This window comes from Castor canadensis, chromosome 1 (assembly GCF_047511655.1).
Source record: "Castor canadensis chromosome 1, mCasCan1.hap1v2, whole genome shotgun sequence".
Taxonomy (NCBI): domain Eukaryota; kingdom Metazoa; phylum Chordata; class Mammalia; order Rodentia; family Castoridae; genus Castor; species Castor canadensis.
Window position 1 is genome coordinate 112,275,641 of NC_133386.1, and position 6,025 is coordinate 112,281,665.

At 39.8% G+C, this 6,025-nt stretch overlaps 1 pseudogene; it reads left to right on the forward strand.

The window, feature by feature from the left end:
• Window positions 1-851: 851 nt before the first annotated feature.
• On the forward strand, window positions 852-4,629 carry LOC141422506 (von Hippel-Lindau disease tumor suppressor pseudogene; annotated as a pseudogene).
• The last annotated feature ends 1,396 nt before the right edge of the window (window positions 4,630-6,025 follow it).

Sequence of the window (6,025 nt, forward strand, 5' to 3'; positions counted from 1 at the left end):
CTAGTGCCCGGGTTGGCCCCACTTCTTAAAGGCCCTCTTACCTCCTAAAATAGTGCCATCAGCTAGGGATCATGGCTTCAACACATGAAACTGTGGGGTACTTTTCATATTCAAGTCCTAACACACAACCTTGTCCCTATGTATTCTTAAATCAGTCATCAATTGCTATGTAACAAAGCACCCAAAAAGTCACAGGCTTAAAACAATGATAATTCTGTTTGTTGAACCATCTGCCGGCCCTGGTGGGGTAGGTAGGCTTCCATTCTGTCCCAGATACTCATCTAGCAAAACTTCACTGTAACTCTTTGGTATCTTCAGGAAGGTATTTTTTTGTTTTTCACATTTTAAATGTTTTATTTTATTTTATATGGTACTGGGGTTTGAGCTCAGGGCTTCATGCTTGCTAGGCAGATGCTCTACCACTTGAGCCAGTGTGCCAGCCCCTCAGGAAGGTACTTTTTGTACTTCTCCAGTTTTTAAATTGTCTGTAATGAGATGGTTCACCTGAGTCATCTAACTCGCTATTACTGGAAATAAAAATCTTTTAATTTTTAACATTAGTCATTGGTTTTTCCTCTTCTGCCAAATGCCAGTTCATACTTTTTGCCTATTTTCTATTGTGTTCCTCTTTCCTTATTGATTTGTAGATGACTTAATGCATTCTGAATGCAAGCTGAATTTCATCAGCTATGTTTTGAAAACATATTTTCCGACTGCGGTCTTGTAAGGGGAGCAATGACAGAGTGACTCAATTTTGGATGAGAGAGGAACTTTAAAAGCAGACATCTAAAGAGGCATGGGAAACAATGGACTTCTCAGAGAAATAACAAGCTTCTCACTAAAATAGCAAGATGCAGCTGCTCAATGTGGGTGGTGGGCCCCAAAGCCAGGACAAGTTGAACAAACTTCCAAGGATGAGCTGACCAGGCCCTCTGGAATGTCCAGTTTGATAAGGAGAGGGGCAGGTGGCCGGATTTAATGAGAAGTTGACTAGGCGCCAATCACAAAGTATAATTCAAGGTAGAATAGTTGTACCTAAGCCAGTTAGTGCTCTTTATCATCTCCTAGACTTCAGCCTTTTTTTTTTTTTTTTTTTGATTTAGCTCTTTCACTAAGTCCCACCTTCAGGGTTCTTTTCTATCCTATTAGAAAAAATTATGCTTGCTTTATGCTTAATTTTGGTCCAGTGTCTTCGATCATCGACTATGCTAGGACACACACTTGGGATTTCAGTATCAGTCTGCCTTTCTTTTTGAGCTATAGTTTGACAACAAAAGGTTTATGTATTAATGTCATAATATCTGTCTTTTATAGTTCTTACTTTGTTCCTTAGGAAACATATCCAATGTCATAAAGATATACTTATGTATTTCATTGTAAATATTTTTATTAAAGTGTCAGCATTCATTCACATCTAGGTGTTTATCTGGTATTCAGTCCAATCCAAATGATTTTTCAGTGTAAGTAGTTGTGTCAGCCATACTTGAACACAGTTTCCTTTCTCATTGATCCTATGGAAAAAAATCCAGTCCTTTGCATGCAAGGATCTTTTCTGGCCTTGGTTTTCTGTTCTATTGGCTGAATGTTACCACTACCAAATCTATACCGTTTTACTTATAAGTTTAGTTATTTTTGTTATCTATATACCAAATCTCCCTGACCTTGTCTTCAAAATTATTTTTGCTTAGGTTAGTCTTTTGCTAGCTCACATATTTTGAGATCAACTGGTGAGTCTATGAAAATCCCTACTGGGATTGCACTGGCATTGAATTAGATTTAGACTTGAGAAGAATCTAAGTGTTATCTTCTTAGATATGAATATAATTATTTCACTTTTTACATTTTCAATAACTTTATTTTTCATAAAGGTTTTATATATACAAATATGCACTAGGATATAAAGTGATCCTATTTTGTTTAAAATGGTCTCCTTGCTGGTGAGACTGGGGTTTGAACTCAGGGCCTTACACTTACAAAGGAGGCGGTCTACCACTTGAGCCATGCCTCCAGTCTCTTTATTTTGGAGATGGAATCTTGCGGACTATTTGCCTGGGCTGGCCTGGAACTCCAATCTTCTTGATCTCAGCCTCCCAAGTTGCAAGTGTTACAGGCGTGAGCCACATGCAATAGGCCTCTGCTGTTTCTTGAACGTACGAAGTACTCTCTTGCCACTGAGCCTTTCAACTTGCCAGGATGGACATCAAATAACTTCATGGTTCAGTCCCTAATTTTTTCAGGTTATTGCTTATGTGTCTCTTTATCAGAGAAGTCTTCTCTGTTGTCCTATGTAAAATGTGCAATAGTCTGATTTCATTTTGACGTTTGCTGACAGCTTTTAAACCTTACTCTTTCTCCTTTCCCTTCTGCCTCACACATTGGCAAGCAAAGAGCCTGATGCTCCCTTCTCTGATACCTGTGGGAAATTCAAACCTCATGTAGGAACCATCACGTTGGCTTTACCATAAACCTCCAAAAAATCCTAAGCCAGTCTCTTTCCTTGTTCTCTCAAGTCAATTTTGGACCAACTTAGGATTTGCCCTGCTGTCCCCAGAAAACTTCCTTACATGAGGACTCAAGCTGTTGGTCTGTGACTTCATCAACTTTGACATGCAAACCAAGTCACAGCAGGGAGTGTGAGATGACCACCACCAACCAGAACCCTCCTTTATATCCATCTGTACCCCTTGATACCACCTCATGTGTATTTGTTTACTGTTTTCTCCCACTACCCAGATCCTCAGTTTCTAGTGAAGTGTCTGGCATAATCATCTACTCATTCACTCATTCAATAAATGTAGTGAGTGCCTATTTTGGCCAGGCACTGTTAGTGGCACTACTGCTAAAGTGGTAAATAAACACCTTGCTACCGTGAAGTTCACACTCGAGAGGACAGAGTTAGTGTACCGACCTATTTGCTAAATAAAATAATACTAGTGCTGTTTTTGCCTGGAGGTGAGATACATCAACTTTTTCTTTCTTTCTTTTCCTTTCAAAATAGTGCTTATTTTAAAATAATACTTGGCGGGGGGAGAAATGACCCAAGCCTTGCATGCACTATGAACAATTAAACAATAAAAATAAATAAATAGGAAGTAGCGGAGGAGGGCGCGGAGGAGGAGATGGCGGCCCAGCATCCCGACCCGTGCTGCGCTCGGTGATCTCACGCGAGCCCTCCCAGGTCCTCTTTTGCAACCGCAGCCCGCGCATCGTGCTGCCGGTGTGGCTCAACTTCGATGGCGAGCCGCATCCACAGCTACCGAGGTCACCTCTGGCTCTTCCGAGATGCGGGGACGCATGATGACTCCTGGCTAACCAGACTGAACTGTTTGTGCCGTCCCTCAATGTGGACGGACAGCCTATTTTCGCCAACATCACACTGCCAGTGTGTACTCTGAAAGAGCGGTGCCTCCAGGTTGTGCGAAGCCTGGTCAAACCTGAGAACTACAGGAGGCTGGACATCGTCAGGTCACTTTATGAAGAGTTAGAAGACCACCCCAATGTACGGAAAGACCTGGAGCGACTGACGCAGGAGCACATTGAAAATCAGCGGCTGGAAGAGGAAACTAATTTAATTGAAATTAGCATTCCTGTGTCTGACTTTTTGATGGTATTAATGAGTCTTAATTAGGTATAGGACTGGGTCACTTACTCTTGGGTTCAAAGGACCTCATTCATGGAGTAATGTATGCTGTATTGCTTAAAAGAAAGTTAACTGATTTCAGTGGGCTTTGTGATGTTTAGGGCAAAGTGTCACTGATCCCTGCTCTTTCTAAATACTCATCAGGAGAAAGTAGTTGTGGTTTTGCCTCTTGGTAAGTCAGGAAAGTTTCAGCATAAGGATGTTTGTGTAAGTAATATGAGGAGATTTGCAGCATGTCCTCTAGTCACAAGAAGCAGTGTTGTGCACTTTTAATGAGGGTATTGTGGTTGGTGATGTGTCCACCTCTTGCTTTGGGAAGAGCGAGATGTCCTTGAGGCAGGGTCAGGCCTTTCTCCTCTTAGAGGGCCCAATGCCTAACACATAAGCCTTCATTCCATGTTTGTTGGATAAACAGACATGTTTGGAGAGTTGGCCTCTTTTTTTGTTGGAGGAGAGAAGGGAGGCCTTAAAGTGTATATAAGTAAACAGACATCTGAAAGAGATTTCATTTTTATAGAAAGCACTTTTTCTAATTTTCCAAGTCTTCACTTTTCTTGGTGCACTCTTGTAGCAACACTTTTGTTTCTGTTTCTAAATCTGTTATTAAATTAGTTGCTGTCATCATAGCATTTTTACAACTTGACATCTACATAGAAAATAGCAGGAAAGAGCCATACTCATGTTTGATTCTAGCGTTAAACAGCTCCTGTACTGTAGATAAGTTGTTGCTAGATAGATGTGGGTAGTTCTGTTCCTTTCTGTAACTCCATGGCATTTCCATTTGGTTGGCTTTTTTTTTCTTTGACACAGGGTTTCATAATGTAACCGCAGGGTGGCCTCAGACTAATGATTTTTCTGCCTCAATCTCTCTGTTTCAGCATTTTCCATCAGCAGGATGGTCACGTTTTTACCCAGGTAGAGAAGATGATGAAGCATTCTACACTCAGGCCAGTTACTTTAAATTTCTGGTTCACAGAATAGCCTAGAATGTTTTAGTTTTACAGTTGTACATGTGCTTTCTTCTAGGCTGGATTTAAAAGTATTAAATTTAATACTTACATCATTCTTTTTTGTAACTAATTTGTTTAAAAAAAACAGTTGGTGTGGTTGTGCACCTCTATAATCCCAGCTACCCAGCAGACAGAGATATGAGGATTGTGTCTGAGGCCAGTTCTGAACAAAAGGCCCTCTCTGAAAAATAAAAGCAAAAAGGACTGGGATCGAGACTCAAGTGGTAGAGCAGTTTTCTAGCAAGCATGAGGCCCTGAGTTCAAACCCCAGTTACCCCAAGTAAAGAAAAATTTAGAAAAGACAGAAAAGAAGACAGATCATTGTTGAGTCAGGGATAGTGGTTCACAACTGTAATCCCAGTACTTGGGAGCCTGAGTGTGGAGGATCTGGAATTCAAGATCAGTCTGGGTGACATAGTGAGATCCTATCACCAAAAAGAAAGAAAGAAAAAAAAAAGAGATCACTGTAGATTCACACTTAAATACAGCCACCATTAACCTTTTGAATTATTCTTTCGTCCTTCCAAGGGCATATTTTGATTGGTTGATTTGACATAGTTGAGATTATACTATTATATACAGTTTTTTAATACTACTTTTTCATTTAATTTTATAACTTAAATATTTTCGTATGTTATAAGCTTTTCATAAACATTAGTATTGTCTTCTTTTTATAGTTAATGGTAGGTTATTCCTAGTTCCTTTGGGCATAATCCTATGTGCTAAAATCAGAGTGAAGTAACAAATGCTGTCCAGTTTCCCTACTACCTCTTAAGTGTCACCTAAGCTTAGTCTCCTCTTTCAATATTCAACATTGAATACATTGTTGAATACATTGGCTTTTTGTTTTAAGCATGTCATGGTAGTTCTCATTCAATGACACATGTATAAACACTTAATTTTTGGTTCAAATGTTGGGTGGGAATACAGAAATGTGGAGGCCATGAGTTCCATAAATCATCTAGAGTGGGATTGAGGATATTTAAGGAAGTCACATGGTGCTGCAGTTCAGTATTGTTTTTATTATTATTGTTACTGTCATTTTGGCAGTACTGGGGATTGAATTCAGGGCCTCACACTTGCTAGGTGCTCTGCCATTTTGAGTCATTCCACCAGCCTGGTTGTATGTTTTTAAAACTTGTCTTTGTAGCACTCCTAGTACTCTGGAAGCTGAGGCAAGATTATGTAGCCTGGGCTACATAGTCTGACTAAACTCCCTCCCCAAAACAAAAAAACAACCAAAAAAACCTGTCTTTGTCAAAATAAGATTTCATAGTTACCTTGTTAAGATATGCAGTTTGCATACTGTGCTTTTTTGTTGGTCAGGAAGATTGGAAATCTGTAACATGAGTAATATTTGTTTTTCATTTGGAAT